A 19,373-nucleotide genomic window follows, 5' to 3' on the forward strand; every position below is an offset into this window, starting at 1 on the left:
ATAACCCAAGCCAAAGTAATGCTGCATCTCTGTCAGTGTCTCTGTTTAAAAGTTTGAGATCGTGGCAAGCGTTTGATGCAAAAAACACTTCTAAGTGAACAAATGTTATTTTCTTTCTGAGGACTAGAATGAAATGAGCTTCTGAGAAGTAAACAGACAGACTGAGATGTGTAGACAGACAAATGGGCTGATGATAAAATTGCTCCTTTACTCTGATCTAACATGTTTCAAAATAGCAGCTTTGGAAGATGGCACTTCCTTTTACAGTCCTCTTCAGAAATAATAAGTGTAGTTTGCTAGAATTTTGGTCTAACTATTTAATCACCACATTACCTTTTAGCAAAGGTTTGCCTCCCATCATTAAGTAATTCACTCAAGGTAACAAGTGAAATAAAGCCAGAGGGGTATAGTAGTCTCAGATGTAAGCCTCATTTTACAATAAAGAACAGTGTGGTTAGGCTTTCTCCAGAGGGTATTTTTTTGCGTTTTCTTGCTTTGTTACAGCTTGCAGAAAGCAGAGATTACAATATGTATCTGCTGATCAATATTAAACTAGTAGAGTAAAATGTCAAGGAGAAAAAAAATTGAAATCATACTACATTTCAACACCAACAGAGAAAATCCCAGCATTGTTAAATGGCAGCAATAAAACTAGCAATTGTTATTTAGTTTTAAGTAATGAACCAAATAAAAAATACAGAACTTGCTACATTGCCTCCCAAATGGAGCTTATTACACTGCTGCTTGAATGTTTGTACAATCTTTAATTTAAACATTTTCTCTTCAGGTCTTAATAATAGGCATGGGTAGTTGCAATTTACTCTCTCTTCAAAGGCAAAAAATGAAAGAGGAAAACAAAATGCTTTAACAACTCACATGTGAACAGAAGTGGCTCATTCAGCCAGAGGAGGTTGGTAGGGTTGAAAGTCAGAGAATTTCACCTCGCGATTTATCTTTCAGCCAGGTAAGGGCAGGATTAGCATGTGGGCTCTCCAAAGCCGCTCCCCCAGTGAGAAGGAAGAGCCATTCATCACTGTTTACTGGGCCTTTGTTCTGCTGCAAACCCTCGCAGAGAACAAATATAAAGAGTAATTTGTGTTTCTCAAAAGGAGAGCAACACGCAATCTCATAGACGCTTCAAGGATTTTTTTTTATTATTATATTTTTAATATATAAGCAACTGAGGAAAGCATTTAGAGGTGAATGTTAATATATTCCACTCCTCGTGGCCCACAGGATTCTCAATTCTCAGTTCAGTTTTTTCATTATGCATCCTTTGTTTCTGGAATTACTGTGATAGTTTACTGGTTTGAAGGATTTTAGAGTTGCAGTCATAAACAGGAGCAAATCTTAACCTTGAAACTTGAATGACAAAATAATCCTATTTGAAACAACTCCTGAGTGGCACATGGAGGAGAAAAAAAGAAATTAATTCCCTTTTTTCCTGTACATGACTACCTCGAGCTCAAGCTGCTGTTTAAAAATGATCATCTGATAAAATACCAAATTTTAAAATGCCTGGCTCTGATTTTTTTATGAAGGAACAGAGGTGGGCTGGGGTGTTTATTCCTGGCCTTGGGACTTGTGGATGCATGACCCTCTGTTTCCCCCCTCCCTTTGGGGCACCAGTGCTTGCAGCTCTGCATGCAGGCAGAAATAATTTTGAAAAGCTTGGGTTCAGATGCTCACCTGCAAGGTAAATAAGGGAATTTTCCTCTTGGGCTACATTTGATTTCTTTAAATATTTTTGTTCTTTGGTTTCTGGTGTGCCTTTGCAGTGAATCATGGCTCGTTATTCACCCTGCTGCGCCAGAGGCAGGACCCGGATGGAGGACCTGCTGCTTTGCAGGGGCACACAGCCTCCCTCCGGGCGCCCGCCTGCTGGTCTGGGTGGCTGCGATGGCCAGGTCAAGCCTGGGAAGGAGTATTTTGGGGAGGCTGGAGGAGCAGGGGACCCCCCTTTACAGCCTGGGACTTGGCTCAGCCACAGCTACGAAAGTTTTTCTCTGAATCCATCCTTGCTCTTGTCAGTCCTGGGTAGCCAGGAGATCTCAGCCGCTTCCCTCTGTGACCCACAGCATGGCTTTCTGTGGGATATGTAAAGCTAGAGTCCATGAGCTTTTTACAAACTACTGGAGTGACATTTAATAGGTCACAACATACAGAAGGACAGATTAGAGAGCCTCATGCAGCATTTGGTGTTAATTTTTACTGAACCTATAACCTTTAACCTTCCATATAGGAAAATCTACCTGCTGATGGTCACATCAGTACTAAAAATAGAAAAAAAAAAAAAGAATTTCCTTAGCACAGTAAAGTAAATCAGACAGTAAAACACGATGCCATGAAAGATGTTCCAGATAATCAGGCGCTGACTGGCTGCACCTCAGCAGCGTGCAGAGAAGCCAAGACCTGGCTCACCCTTCTGCGGGGCAGCCGAGGACGCCCTGCACAAACCCAATGTCACTTGGGCTGAGATCCCGATATACCCTCCCGAGTATTTACATCTGTGTTAAGTGGTCCTCTGGAGCATCCTGGGACAATCCCCATGCTTCAGACTAGTCGTACGTACCTTTATAAGCTCGGAGGCCTCTGATATCCTTTTCCAGGTGTGCAGAAACCTTCAGGACAGGAAAGACTTGCCTGTGACAACTGATAGAAGAAAGCATGAGCATGTGACGATAACATCTGGAAAATGCATCCTGAAATGATGTCCAGAAGAATTTGGATTTGGCTTGCTTTTGCAAGGAAACTGATAGAGAATATGTGTTTAATAATGAGATGTTATGGCAAGGATTGTATTAGAGGTTTAGAACAGCTATATAGCACCTGAGGTAAGAGAATTTTGCTGAAATGTTATCAGTACTTGCACCTACATAATGCTTTTCATCCTCTAGGATCTGTTTCAGATAGACTCATACAACCGCTGTAAAACATACTGACATTACACTTTTTTCCCAGATTAATCTAGGAAACAGCTGGGAACACAGTATTAATTTCTGTCTTCCTTATTCGTTGCATTGAGAATTTTTAGCACATTCAAACTATTGGCCAACCACTGATCTGTAAGCCACAAGAGGCTGGCCATAAGAAACTAGGATAGGAAATTATTTTCCAGATTATGCTACAGACTTTTTCCTCAAAGTTAAGTTAAAGGAAAAAAGCAATTAGAAAGATATTATTTAAGCCTGAGTGTATACAAGGCAAAGATACAGTTTTTCCTGCCAGCAACAGACTCTTGGGATCTATCAAATATCCAATGTTGAAGATAGACTCTTTAAAATCTAGGACCAATTAAATATCCAGACAGACTACAATTTAAAAGAGACTAGAATTTTCAATTATGTATAGAAGGTTACCTATAGTTAAGAGGACATAATTCATTGCTACTTATGCTGAGGGATGGAAATGTTGAAGAAACAATGCCAAGTCTGCATGGCAGACAGAGGAAAGTGAATCCTATTCTAACTGGTTAGTTAATGAAGTTCAGAGGTATTATGTGATTGTAGATAGTCAGAAGAGAGTGTTGTAATAAAACTAAACCTCAAGTGCTTACTGTTCTGAGAGAGAATCTAGTTTAGGGAAAAAATAACACACACACACGTATGTATACATATATACACAAAACACAGGAAGCTTTGAAGATAATCCAGCATCAACATTAATGGGGAAGACTTGCAGCCACATCAAGTAACCAGCAGTGCATGGGACACAGCTAGAGGTACTAAACCAGGCTGCAGTCTTCATAATTTTCCTGGTAATTCATTGCTTCTTTTAAATCAAGGACTATCGTGTACCTGCATAAACCTAGGGACCAGCGTAGTGTTTTTCCGGTTACTCAGGCCAACACCAGTACATAAGCCAGGGAATTTCAGGCAGTATTTCCTACATCTTAGGATCCTTCGTCCTTGCCTTAGAGCAGGGGATATCCTTGGGACCTCCAGCAAACTATGTAGGCACTCAGCTATGCAATGATCTCACAATGATTTCAGGAAATGTTAGCACCTTCCCCCAAAGGGAAACAAAGTTAATCTATCTTATTAGTAACTACATAAGCAAAAAAAAAAAAAAAAAAAAGTTAAGTGAGTTTCAGTATAGCTGATAAAATTGAAGAGTCTTCTATCTTTTGGGAAGTGTTTTTGAGTCTGGCTCAGATTAAGCATGATCAAAATACATTTTTATCCTCAGAAGGCAAGAGAATGCTTTTGTCTCAGGCCTTTGCTCGATGACGAAGGTGAGATTTTTGCATCTACAGATTTGACCTGAGGCTGCAGAAGTGCTCAAACAGGAGAATGAGGAAAGCAAGGAGGAATTATCTGCAGCTAAAAGGCAAGCCTCTCAACACAGGTTAAAGCTTTTTTGCTTTCAGATGCTGTCTCTCATCTCATGTTGTCTGATCTAGCATCTAGCTGACAGTCGGAGACACCCTGCAACATGAGCCATAACAAAGCCAGGAGACAGAGGGGAATTGCTTCCCTCTACATTGTTGGCTTATGCTCAGTGCCAGGGAGGAGAGGAAGGCATGGGCGTGCGGTCTGAAGGCTTTGTCCTTTGCTAGGTGAAAGAGGAAGAGCCTGAGGGTGGGAGCCTTGAGAAAAAGTCCAATATTTATAGGGGCCACAGAATAGGAAGGGAAAGTCTATATCGTGAAGGAAGGGAGCCCCTGTTTGAGCCAGGAGAAAGGCAGAAATGTTATCTTGAGTGAAGGATTTCCTTGGAAGGAAAAAGCAGAAGAGGGTGGTATCCCTGCTTAGAAGGTAAGACCAAAAGGAAAGACAGACTAGGAAAGAGTTGCTCAGTTAGGGAGGGAAAAATAATCATAGTGGGAGAAATGATGTAGTTTGCACCATAACAGCAAGCACATAATATAGAAGGTGAATGAAACTCCTTAAGAGAGACAGCAGGACTCAGTGCTTGTTACAGCTAATGCCAAGCAAAATTAATTTACTCCACCAGATATTAGTGAATATTAATATTCACTATGTCATTAGCAAGCTTTCAGTACCACTGGCAGTGTGTTATGCCTTTTCTGGGGTGAAATAAAAGAACTCAGTTTCTAGCTCTACTAATTTTATATCTTTTATGAGCAACACATTCACTTTTAAAAATAAAATACAGCATGTAAAAGTAGTAATTTACAGCTAAAGCAACTATTTTCTGGTGTTCTCATTAAGCCTATTTTATGCACCTGTCTTCTATTCACTCTTTGAAATTGTAGACCACAAATAAGTGTACTGGGAGTGAGTAATTAGCCATAATTATTGTTTCTTTGTAATATTTTGGGATGTTGAGAAGATATCTTACATGAGGGTGTCCTTTGTGAGGAGGGAAATACTCATAGTGATGCTGAAGCTTATGACTTGAACCTGCACATCGACAGCAGCCTGCAGTGAGGAGAGCAACAAAGAATTCAAGGGGGGTACTTGCGACAGCAGGTTTCACCAAGGACAAATCCAAATATGGTTTAGTCACTGCTTGGTTTTAAATTATTTTCATGAAATATTTGCATTTTTATGCCTGCTAAAGGCTTCGATAGTTACAAGCTCTTTGATTTCCCAAATTTTCTATAATGGTATGTACGTTTAAATACATCTGTATGTATAATGATCTTTAACATCGCTGATCCTCTGTGTAATGAATTAGACTTTTCACTGTTGTAAATAGGACTGATGCGAGATTAATAAACCGAGCCAAAGAGTATTGATACATGGAATTGATGTAAAGTAGGTTAGAGGAGAAGCTAATTAACATGCTTGAGTGATTTACAGTCTAATCCTATACAAAACATTGGAAACCAAACTTGTGAGCACTGAAACAATGAATCCCAGCTGAAGTATTAAAAGCAATGTTTCAAATTCTGCCATGGTTTGTCCCCTCAATACTCCTTAATATTACACTAGGTATGATTTTGCAGACTAAATATAAGCATTGATATTTATTTTAAAATTGGATTTAATGTGAAATCTGTTCTTCACAAGGATTTCTCAAGAAATGAGTAGATTTCTCCAGCAATTTGCAAATCTAAACTATTCAATTCAAAGAGTAACTGCAACAGTGTGAAAAGCTATTTACAGGTCTGCAGCCATCTCTGGTTTTATCAATTTGTTTTTCAGTCTTTGTTGTTATTTCTTGTTTCTTTTGGATCTCCTGGGACAGCTTCTTGCTTGAGAAGACAATGTCAATAGCTCATTCATCCTGCAGGATGTTTCCTCGCAACAATGAGAATACTCCCCAAATTTAATCTAGTTCTTTTGCCTCTTTTCTGTAAAATCAAGGAAGATAAAAAAAGTTATTTCAAGAAACATGAACATCATCTGAATAAGGCTGCTGTGTAATAACAGCCTGGTTTTGCTCAGTTTGTATAAAGGGATATTAAAATAGATTATAACTTTCAAAAATCCATTAGTGAAATTCCAGACCATTTTAGGTACCAAGTTCAGAGTAGCATAGATGCTAGACAAAGTTCACCTGAGAAGGGCTTTTTGCTTTGTTTTGTTTTTTAATTCACCAACATATTCATCAAACTTGCAATTAAACCTTGTGTACCTGTAGGTTAGTCTGCTGGAATATTTATTTAAGAACTAGTTCCTATTTTCCTGGGGCCATAAGATATTTCTTAGCCCATGCAATATGAGGATGCGCTGTGATGTTCGTAGTATTGTTTTAAAAACAAAGGTAAGGAAGTATGAGCATGAATGCAGACAAGTATTTGTATTCTAGATAGGTTCTAGAGAGAAATAAACTTGAATTAGGTGGAGGGCTTAAGTTTTCTAAGATATAATATATGGAAAAAGCACCTGTCCTTTATCTCTTTACCTGCAATTTTTAAGAAAAGATAATTTCTTTTGTTTGGGGCATGTCTACCAGGGGAAATCAGCTATGATAGCTATTCTGGATTAATTCTCCACACAGATGCTGGGTTAATATCAAACAGAAAAAGGGCATTCTTACTCCAGAATTAGAGTGTATACATAAGGGAAATAGTCTTGCAAGCTTGTTCCACATTCTGTTCATGCCTGAATTTAATCCAGATTCATTTCTTTACAGGCATCCTGGAAAAAAACATTCTTTTTTTAGGAAAAGGACTTCACAGTAGTTTCTCTAAACCGGAGTCTGAATTGTGAGACAAGGAGAGTTACCTTTGTACTGATTTAAACTTATCTCCTTGTATTTACTACTTCAGTTCCTATCTGGTTATACTTCTGGAGTTACTAAGCATCAGGATGCGTGGAGCTGCATACAACAGACATAAGCTCTGTGCTGAACCCATCCGAAAAAAAAAAAAAGTGAAAACAATAAAATTTATCTTCCCTGGAACAGATCTATAACAAAAAATAATATTAAAATCATAGCCGAAGTTTGGTGTGATAGTAATGCATAGCAGCTGAGACTGTGACTTCCCTGTCCACATCTGTACATATCTGTAAAATCTGTGAAATTGCTGAACCTTTTCTCTTCTGAGACTCTGACAGGTTCTTTCTCTCTTTGTTAATATAAATGACTACTTGGTAGGGGGACCAGATTCTTATACGAGTTACATGATTATTGTCTAGCATATTGTAGCTTAACTCAACTTTCCCTCCCCATTTCTCCTCAAACAAAAAGCCTCTAAAAACCTATGGGAAATCAGGTGAGAAACTGTATTAGAGAAAATCAGTTCATATATATACAGACCAACAACCTTTTGACCTCTCTTGCCAGAATACACATGATAAGGGTAATTGCCAGCACTGTTATTTGTTCTCATTTTATTAAGTCTGTTTTTACAATAGGTGTTAGAGATAAGTACTCTGATGGCTATTTCTCCAGATGTCTGGTTTAAATGTACCATAAAACACACTAGATGGTGTGTCCATTAACACCATATAGTGACGAGAATAGCAGATTAACATTAAACACTGTGTTAAAGGGAAAAATGTTTCTAAATTGCATTTACTTGGGTTAGTCACAGCAACTAGAAATAATTAAAACTGAAACAATTAAAAAAAGATTTCCTTCTATATGCAGTTTACTTTTTTCCCTTTTTTTTTCTTGCTTTTCTTTTTTTAATTCCAGGATGCTTTTGGAGTCAGAATAGTCAGATTTGGTGCTTCTGGTGCTATGCAACAGAGTGAATATATTTGTGCTTCCAGAGCTGGGAAGGAATCACAGATATTCTGTCTCTACACCCTCCTCGCTCCCTCATTATGCACAGACACTCTCTGCCCTTGCATGTTGGGTTATTTTATACACAAGGTAGGTGCACAGTGCCACGGTGGGTGCACACAGTTCTTAAAAAATCAAGAGTTTTCCTGTGTTTTCAGTATTGCTGCTCCAAATTTTCGCCTTTGAAAGTCTCTTATGTATCCCAAACCAAACTGTTGGACCTACACTACAGAGAAACAACTCAGCCTTTTAGCCCCTGGAAAGAGTCAATAGTCTTTAATTCTAAGAACCCATGATGCTTTTTATGAAGCACACTTTTATATGTTCTTCCAAACATTATCTCTCCTCTTTTGCTCCCCCAACAAAACACTGAACACTTTATACTTTCTGTGTGCATCGCTTTGTTGACATCACTACCATCCTGGTTATGCCTTTCAGCTTTGGTGTTCTGCTCTGCCTTTTTCTATAACTCCTAAACAATAGTCTCCAGCTACTTATTCCTTTCCTTTTTTTCTTTTTACCCCTTTCTTGGATAATTTCTCCTTTCTATCTCTTCCATTAAGTATTTAGCAACAACAACAGTATCTGATTAATCCCTGTGATTTCCTTTCCTGGTAACTTGTATAGAGAAAACATACTTTGACAGATACTTCAGGCAGATAATGAGGATTTTGGAGATGGGTGGTCATGTGGTGCTTGAAATCCCTGCTGTAATGAATAACAGCCTTTCCCCAACTGGATGTGTTCCATTTCACTTTGTTTAAATGTCTGTCTCAGCTTTGCAGACTATAGAGTAGGATTGAGTTCCTCTGAAAGGTTTTCAATTAGCACCATGTTCCCAAACTATCAAAGCAAAAATGTATCAGAAGGGGGGAAAAAAAAAAGGAAACAATTAACAATTTTATTTCAAAAGCCTTAAACCGCTTTGGTTGCTTAGCATAGCAAGAAACATCATTTGAATGGTGCCTAATGAACTAATTTCGACAGTCCTGCGCTTGTCAAGCGTTGTTTTTTTTTTCCCTTTAAATCAATACAACGCATTGCTGTTATTTCTAAGCAGTGAGCAGAAATAAGTGAAACATTTTAATTGAAAACTGAGCTTGTATATTCAGCATAAGAAAAAAAAAAGACAGGGAGCAGAAAATGTTTCCTTTGCATCAGCAGATGATGAAAAGTTTTCTCCCCTTCTGTGAGAACGTGACTTGATTTTTGTTCCTTGGTGTCAGTGTATTACATCCACTCACAATGCTCCAGAAATTATTTTTTTTTCTCAACTTTGCAAGTTTACCTTCTTTTTAAACCTCAGGGCATGGGATGGCAGCACAACACCTGCCACGCAGGAGGCTGGCCCCTGGATTTAAACTACTCGATGAAGTGAGAGCTCCTGGCATGAGGAGGGTAATTACATTGATTGAAACACAGCCTTGTGAGACTGGATGACTGACGACTGCCCGATTGCAGCTGTAGGAGATGGCCTTCTGCAGTGTCCTGTCAGGTGGGAGCAGGAGCAAGCGTTGCTTTACTGAAAGGAAAGACTCCAAGAGATTAACGTCCTGGTACCTACATGAAGAGATTTGGTAAAAAGCTCTTGTCTTCTGAATTGGTAGATGTTTCCAGTCATGTTGTATTGCTTCTTACTAGGGATGAAAACCCATGGGGCTGACGCCCAAGTCAGCCAGCACCATTTTGCACCCACGCTTTTCAGCAGGAATGCAGGCATTTGATGGGTAAAAGAGGGCTCTTGAACTTCATGGAGGTGATCTTTTTTCTATCTTCTCGTGCCTCGTCCCAAACCCGGGTCTGGGATACTGGCTGAGGCTACTTTTCCATGCAGAGTGGACATTTGTCATCATCCTGAAAAGCTTCCCAGCAGACAGGAATTTGGAGAGATGATCCAAATTTGACACTGTTTCCTTCTTTCTTGACAGCTCATCAGCCTACCCCATAAAGTTTATAAGAGATTTTCAACACAGTGAAAAGCTATGGCGTAAGATTTTCTTTAATGGATTTCACTGCTGTGATGAGTGGGGCTTATTTTCACTTGTAATAGCCTAGGTGTCTCCTGAAACTCCAGTGTTTTCTTGTCAGCTCAGACGTTAAGGTAGGTAACATTGATGTCCCTTCCTCCTGAGCAGCTGTCTTGGACTCAGCTAACCTTTCCAGCAAAGTTAGCTGATTAAAAAACAGAATTATCACAGCTGACACTTGGGTCTGAGATTTGGGGAAGGCAAGCAGGGGTTGTTATCAGCTGACTCTTAAAATCAATATCATGAAGTTGTTAATTCCTGTGCTTATGTGCTTCAGCTACCCTCAATGCGTGGTGACCATTTGTGCCTTCAATGTTGCATGGACATGTGCCGAGAGACGAGAGAAGCCACAGAGGGCATGAGAGGAGCTTGAACACCCCAGGGCCCACAGGTTTATGATAAAAAAAGGAGATGAGCGAATGAAGGTGCACTCAGGTGAAGAGGAACAGGAGGAAGGGAAAAGAAAGAAAGAATGAAGGAATGGTGACAGTAAGACAAAGGGGAGTGGATGAAATTATCATGCAACAAAGTGGGAACTGGAGACATAAAACCAGAGTAGAGAATGGATGGGAAAAGATGGAAATCCCTCCATCCTCTGCTGTGACTGCCAAGAACACCGCTGTGTCTGCAGTGACAGGGAAAGCTGCAGTCACACATCCAAACCGTGTTGTAGGGACTGGAGGAGGACGGCCATTTCTTGTCCTAATTACCCATTTAATATAGGAGGAAAATTTGTGCAGGATTTTAGAGGATGATACTGTTTTGTTCAACAACTTTTCTTTAAAATGTTCTTTTGAAGTGGTGCAAATTTTACCTGGTCACGGGAATATAAAAATATAATCTGAAAAGTTAGGCATTTGATGCACTGAAAAATTAGAGGAGCAAATTGTTTCATGCAGGGTGATGAATATAATGCACTCCATTTATAGCAGTTATGTTTATAATAGATATGTCTTCAGAATAATAAAACAGGTTTATCAGATAAAGTTACATGCTGTCCATTTTTTGCTGGTGATAAAAGTTGTTAAGGATTTCCTGCTCTTTTTTAGTATTTCTTTGTGACTAGTACTTCTCACAAAATTCTTGCTACTGTGCAAATGCAATTAAGATAAGCATTTTGAAACAGGTATATTCCATCTTCTGGACAGAAAACAGTAGCAGGGACCGATGTTGGTGAATAAGTATAGAAAACAGGCCAGCCTTTGAATTTCCTAACACATAACTGAATAAATTTTTTCCATGTAAACCAACTCTGTAGAAGAAAGATTTCATGGTGTCGCAGGACACGGCAGTAATAGCTACCTCTTTCCTCTCTGTCTTGAAGTCTCAACATCTGGCAGGTTTACCTTGACTTTCAGCAATAAGCTTCTTTCAAATAAATATCACTTTCCCTGAGTACAAATGGATGTTCAGCAAACACAGACAAAAAGTCAAAACCCAAACGCAGGAACAAACAGTAGTTGTATGTTTCAGAAATGCTGTGAGTGTGTTTTAAAAGTGTGTGACAACATACTGGTTTTGTCCTGGTTTAATAGTATTGAAAGCTTGTAACAGGAACCGGGAAAGTTTTGAAGTACTGCCTCTAGATACAACTTTTTATTGAAGCAACATATTACTGCTCAACAAGAAATTCATCTGTTGAACTCCTCTACTATTAGTTCCCCAGGCCAATAAGTAGCAGCTGGACCCAACGTGGGCCTTTCACATGCTGGAGAATATACCTGCTTTCACCCAGCCAGGGAGTGAGCATTAATACTCTGTGGCAGCCGGGAAAACACGTGTGTGCTACCAATTAGGAAACCTTTCAAAGTGCGGCTTTGCAGCCCATCTGTGATCTGCAGACCTCAGCTTGGGAACCATTATTCTCTACTAATGGCACCTGGGGAGCGGGAGGGATGGAAAACTGTGGGGTTTGAGGGAGCAGAGTCTATTAAATGCTATGGCAACAGGTAGCAAAACAGCGTTCTCCCTTTCTCCCTTACTAATTAGTAGCTGTTAGCATCTGGAGTTGACTCTGTTGGTGGATGTAATTTGCTGCGCTCCATCTTGTGATGGTGCAAGGAAACTGAAGGACAATGCAAGCAGCAGTCAAGCCAAGAGGCAAAAGAAATATTAGGGATGAGCTCATGTATACTTATTTTGCAATACCATGTTTAAAATAAAATCATGCTCCTGGAGTCCTGGGAGTAATGTGCCTAACATAGCAGTATTTTCTACCCTGTCTGAATTGTTTTGCTTACATTCTCTGCATTCTTTTGGCAGAAAATAGTTCAATACTGATCTTTCCACTTGTTCAAAATTTCCAGAAAATTAAATTGCCAATTGAAAAGAAAACTCCCATGGTAGGTCTGAGGAAAATCTTTCTCCTTAACTATTGGTGATCCAGATCCATTGGAAAGGAGAGGTTTCCAGGTAAGCTCTGGTCTGGTGGCATGCTGGTAGCGGGCCAGGGAAGCAGCCATACGCATGGGGTTGCCTCTGTCCATAGGGAGAAGTAGGTTCACTGCAGGTTCACTGCAGTCCTTCCCCAAAGAGTAGTGAAAGTGGAGTCTGTCTTCTTACCAAAGCTGAGTGTTTTGAGATCACCATCTTTCTATTAGATACAATTATTATTAAATAAATTTGGCCTATGGGGTTCAATGTTGTTTGGAGAGAAAGGAGGAAATGTGTCTGAAGATGTAGTGTATTTGCAGAAGCTTCATTTCCTGAGGAAACCAAGCTAAAAAGAAGTTGTTCAGAATTAAATATTGCATATACTTGGTATGTTTGAAGGCAGGAGTGAAATTAGACCACTCTGTTCAATTGCATTGACATGTTATGCTTGATTGTATCAATCTCTTTCATTCAGTGCTCGATTACTACCAAGCTCAACAGTTTCCTCACTGACTAGCTGGAGAGGAAAAAGGAGCTGACACCAAGAGATGTCAAAGGAAAGACCTGTCAGCGGAAACTGTGCCCAGGACCTAACACAATGTTTCAGGGATTCTATAAAAAATTAAATGGGGTGGTTGCTATTCATTAGTTAAGTACCAGAGTTTGCCAGGTACCATCCTGACATGCTACAAAAAGAGCAATAACTGTTGTAAAGGTCTGGTGGTCCAAAGCGCGTTCAACCTTCTGCCCACTTCAGTAGCCGAGAGACTGCAGTCCAAGTTAGTTATGTCCCTTTTTAAGACTTTATACAAACCTGTGCATTTTATATGATCGTAATCTGCACAAATTTATTCGTGGATTTGTTTCTGTTGTTGTAAGAAGTTCCAGTTACACATATACACATTTGCAGAATGTAGGCTGTTATCCTGGTTTCTCATGATACATGCCAAAGTGCAGCCCTCCAAGTTACGTCAGCTCTTCGTCATCAGCAGATGGACAATTTCTAGCGATTTAATAAGCACCGTTCTGATTACTCACGTACTTATGTTTTCTTTTGCTGCTTTATGTGGGTTTTGAGTTTGGATGAACAATGCAGCAGCTCTGCGGGAAGTCAGATATTATAAGAAACTGTAAGAAAATTGGAATTTCTTCTAAAACCAGAAGTTGCAGATTATTTATTAGGTAAACAATATGGCTTAATGGAAGTAGGGCATTTCCATTTTTAACCGTTCCTAAATAGAAGCTCCAAAATTCAAATATCATCAGCTTTGCAGGAATGGATTTTAATTTCCCCCTGTGTTTTTAATTTGTGTACCAGCTTGACCTTGAAGACCTGCCAAAGAGATAAAACTATCTTCTGAAAATGCAGAAGGAATCATAAAAGCTATTGGAGCTAGGTGATGATGGGCATTTGAAAATCCCACTAGATACCCATCTGCATTTTTAGGCACCTAAAATAAAAATCTATCTTCAAATCTGCAAAGCAATCAGTTGCTCATTGGGCCTCTGTGATGGCAGATTTAAAGATCTGCAGGTGCACTAATAAGAAATCAGCAGGATCTGAAGCAACATGAATAGCTGTGTTATACAGAAGAACTGAAACCATAAACTGGGATAGGCTGCAGGAATGACTCAGAAAAAGTCTCTGGTTAAGCTTGAGGAGCAGAAGCTCCATAGGGACCATAGGGAATTATTTGATTAGGGGTGGTTTTGATGCTCTTTTGTTGTTATCATTACTGTTTGGTTCATATGTTTTACACCAGATAATCTTATAAATTTTTTTCCAAGCCCAAATTCAGCAGTTCAGTGGATGGCGGTGAATTAAACCCTTTTGACACATATGATAAAGCAATACTGAAGTAGGTTTTTTTTTTTTTTTTAAACTGTGCTGTTGAGAGGAAAGGCTTGGGATTCAGGCATTGTCTGTGAGACATGCAGATTATAGAGGGGAGAAAAAAATCTATACAAACCATACCAAAATAGTCTTAATTACTACACTGGTTTGTAGTGCCCAAGTCATTGAGAAGGAGAAGAATGGCAGAGAAAGTGCAAATGAAATGAAGGTGAAAGAACACAAAATTAATTCTAATGTTTTCCCTTATCTCCGAGTCCTGCCTGTAGTTTCTCTACATTAAAAGATATTTTTGAAGTACCGTTTCATTCAACAGATACATGATACCTATATCAAAGGTAGCCTAATACTTTGCAGGACTAAATTAGATATTCCCAGCTGCAGGATTTTTCTGGCTGTGATTATGGAAATTCATTTGTACTGCATTTTTAGCTCAGTGGCCCATTGTACTTGCTCTAGTTTTTTAGCCTTCAAGAACAATGACAGTCATTTTATGAGAATGAGGTTGTAAATAATTTACTTTTTCAGTTCAATGTTTTCCCCCAGTGTTCTTCTCTGAGAGCATCTGAGAGAACTGGGCCTGGAGGACACTACTTCACCACCCAGTCCCTACGAGTGCCACTGGTGTCTGGTTGGTTTTTCTTTGCCTGTGTGTTTAAGATAGTTCTTCTGAACTTCCAGTCACTGTCACTTTGCAGCGATCTTTAAAATATATGCAGAAAGCAATTATCTCTTGCCCAGAATGACATACAAGCTTGAGAAGCAGTTTTGGATTTCCTTCATTAATATATTCTGATGTGGGTTTTAAAAATCCTGTTTAAAAGAAACCAGATTAGTGAAAAACAAGTAAAAGATCTCAAAATCTGGCATGTGTTTACATTATCTGTGGAACAATTAAAAGGATTTTCCAGGACATACTGTTTTATGAATATCCAATATGTCAGTCATGCAAAACAATGAAAGACAGTTAGAGGACGGCCCAAGGTGGAGAAAATTTGGTAATTATACAACTATAAATGGCAAACTTTATTATTCTTTTAATTGAGAGCTATTTAAATTACTTTTTGCTTCTTTTTTGAAGGTAAACACACAGAATTTTAGCCAGGTTGTTCAATATGTTATTGCTTCTTATATCTACAAGGTCTTTAACAGAGAGCATTATCCTACCTTCTGATTTGCCTTGTGTGTTAATTTATAGATGGAAATGAACAATCTTTGTTTGTTTTAATTTAACCAGAAAGGCACAGCAGTCTGGCTATGGATTGAATATATGATAAACTTTTAAAGAGGAGCACACATGTAGTCAGAACTTAGGTTTAAATGGTGTGACAGTGGGACTGGTCTTTTATTACCATTTTTTATTTACTGTACCATTTTGATATGTTCTGTACCACACTTGCAGGTAGATAAGCAATAATATGTGGTGAACTACGATGCACAAAGGCATGAACATTTCTTAAAATTTTAATAGAGAAGTACTGTAGTTGTTACAATCTTAATATATTTACTGAGTACTAGAAAAAACAGGAATAGATCTGTAGCAGGGCTCAGTCAATCTGGAAAGTTAAATTCTGCTTTTTTGGAGAATTTAACTGGGCTATCTTACACTGCAGGGACATTTTTTGCATTCCATGTACTTGTTTTTATTTATTTATTTTTTTAAAACAGAAATGAGGAGAAATGGAACCGTCATTGCTTAATATTGTCATATGGTTGTAACCATTAGCCTTCACTGAGGATAGTTGTAAGGAACAGCTAAGCTGTCCTGCAGAACCAGGGCCTGGAAATACCGTCAGCATCTGCTGCAAAGACCAGCACGTGGCATCAGCCAAAACAAAAGCACGTGCCTCGTGTACGGTGAGAGGGATTTGCAGCCTTCCGTGCTGCAACATTCTCTGCATGAGAAGCAGAGGAAGAAGAGAGAAGCAGTGATGGTTGGAGAAGGGTGAAGGGGAGAGAAGGAGCACCAAATGGACTGAACTAGTCTCGAGTGCACAGCCCCAAAAGAAGCTATTAGAGAGAGCTTTTTGGCTGAATGGGAACAAAGGCGGCTCCTAATGTTTGCTGAAGAGTGTCTCTCCAGGGGAGCAGTGCCCAGCTGGGGCTCCTGCCTGGGAGCTCTCCCACGCTCCAGATGGGGAGTTGCCCAGCACCAACCACTATGCCAAAGGTGGACACAGCTGTGAATTTAATTGAACTCACCACGGTACAAGTGAACCAGGAGCACTTAGACCACAGCTAACCTGCTGGGGCCTTCTTGAGGAGTAAGGCTGAGTTATTTCAGAAGTGCAATGGACCTGAAGTGGAAGTTTATTTCTCTTGACACATGACGTTTTTTAGTACATTTGGAAGCTTTTGCTTAGGCACTCAGGTAACTCTGACTTAAAATGGAGGCACTGGCAGATTTTCAGGACACTTGGGTATGTGATGGTGTTTTCAGGAAGGCAGTTTGGTGCGTGGGTATCAAGGCACTTGTAAGATTGCTTTTGATGGCCAACACAGCACACCGGAGATGATCATTCATGTTCCTCCTGCAGGCCCTGCAGTGCCTCCAAGGGCACCTCATTTGTATTCATGCTGCAAGCTTAACTGGGCTGCTGACAAGTCTGGTATCTATCCCAGAAACACTTACACCATTGCTAGCAAGGACCTCTTTGCATTTGTCCTGTCTGTAAGTGTTCTGCAACATGCTCACCTGTGACACTCTCATGCAGCCTTGAATGAATGGCTATGGTGCTGAATGAGGATGTCAGTGTCCACACTGACCTCCCTGCATCAGTGCAGATGAACACGCTGAGGCTTGCAAGGCCAAAGGTGGATGAATGACATGGGAAGCAGGGCAATCTGTAGAGCTCACAGCAAGGGAGTGAATATGCCATTGCCAGAGTCAAGTAATTAGTTGATTTCAGGGACTTTTCAACTGGTGCCAGCTACATCTTGCAGCTAGCTGCTTGAAGACCCTTTAATGGGACCAAGTCATCCTCCAGATTTGGGATGATGGACACTGAGGTGCTAATTGCAGAATGCAAAATGAAGCCAGATGGCTTCTGGTTCAGGAGATACATTGCCTTCATTTCTGGTTCTCATCAAGATCTGGAACTGGGCATATACGCTCTCTGCAAGGTAGCCACATTAGACAATTAAGGCACAACAGTTTGGCATCAGCTATGACCAGTATCATAGCAGAGGTCTGCAAACCCGTATGCCATCTGGCCTGTTCTCTTCAAAGTTTTTGGCTTTGTTATAATTTTGGCAGCCAACCCAAACAGAAAATGGTCATTGAAATCTGAACTTAAATTTCTTGCTGGCAGACCACCACATACTTAACCTTGAAATACTCGATGAAAGATTTCTACTCTGTTCCTAAGCAGTGTAGGTGCAATGGGGGGAAAGCAACTTTGTGGTTTAACATGCAGTGAGAGGACATTAATTTCTACCTGTGGCACCCTTGTGACAGGACTGGGCAGATTCATGCAGCCCTCAAACTGGAGGAGGGGGTTAGCAGTAAGGAAGGGACATCACCAAGTCAAGAGGACAGAAAAGCAGTGGAGATATAGAAAAATTGATAATGCAGACTGAAATGAAATCCAGGCTCTTGCTATACCAAGGGTGTCTATATGCTAACATGGGCTACAGTGATTCTCAGATCCATGTCACAGGTTTCTCCTTTTGGCTGTTAGCTTTTTTAGCCTGAGCTGAAATTCCCTTATAGGGTTTACTTTAAAATAGAAGAGACATTGAATTATTAACTTTAAAAAAAACCAACAACACCTCTTCTCCCTCTCCCCCCAAATCCCAGTGCCACAGTTAGAGTTTACAAATTGCTAGAGAATGTAAATAAAAGTAGTTTGGTTTATGACAGAGAACTGTTCTCACTTCTTTAAGACAAAGCAATCTTTCATGTGTGCATGTGATTAGACACCTACATTATCATCCTGTGAATTGTCTCAGGGACTGTTTTCACCATTCTTCAACCTGGTGCTGGACAAAGGGTGTGGGATGGCGTCACAGAAGAGCTGGGACTTGACTTTATTCTGCTTATGTTTAGCTGAAGAGACAAGCATGCTCAGAAGTGATTTTTCAGATATTTTAAAATTTTTCACTCTTATTACTTAATTTGTAGGAGCTTCGCTGTGCAAATCAAGTCTTACATATAGTGGCATGAGTATTATTTTAGGTGTAAAACTAGAATATGTTTTAAACATCTTCACAAGCCACCGAGACTCAAAATGTAAAACTTATGTGTAAACATAAGGGAAAGAAAACTGCAAGGGCAAATAAAATGGGTCTCAGCAGACTTTTCAGAACCAACGTGCTTAAGTAAGAGACCTTATCATAGCTGTCTCTCACACGTCAATTTTTTAAAGTTTTATAGAAGATGTTTTTCAACTTAGGATGTCTTAACTGGAAAATATTCTTCTGGAGAGAATCACTTTTGCCTTCTTGGTTGACGGTCAGTTCCATACTGCACCTTTTTATAGAAAGAGGGTTTCTTTTAGTAGAGATAATTAATAGTATTTTGATCAAAGTAAATTGAAAAGAAAAAGAAAGTTCTTAATAAAAAATTTTCTTGCTTGATGCCTGGGTTTCTCAGATTTAGAAGCCAAGAGAAAGATTTCTTCTGAACACAAGTCCCCTCTGACATTTTTTCTCCTGACTCTAGCCCTACTGAGCTGATTTCTTTCTTATTTTTGCATGCCAATCAACTGAAACTACAATAAAATGATTTAACTTGCTCTCATAAATCTAGTAGTTGCTCCTACTACTTATTTGTCCTGGAGGGCAAATGGGCCCAAGACAGCTGGTTGATCTCCAAGGACACCCTCCTCAGAGCACAGGAACCACCACTCTGATGTGCAGGAAGTCAAGCAAATGAAGGAGGCGGCCAGCATGGATGAGTAGGAGCCTCCTGATTGAGCTCAAGTGCAGCAGATAAGGGCATGGAAGGAAGAAGTGGGAACAACTACCTAGGAGTA

The sequence above is a fragment of the Gymnogyps californianus genome, chromosome 1 (assembly GCF_018139145.2).
Source record: "Gymnogyps californianus isolate 813 chromosome 1, ASM1813914v2, whole genome shotgun sequence".
NCBI lineage: Eukaryota > Metazoa > Chordata > Aves > Accipitriformes > Cathartidae > Gymnogyps > Gymnogyps californianus.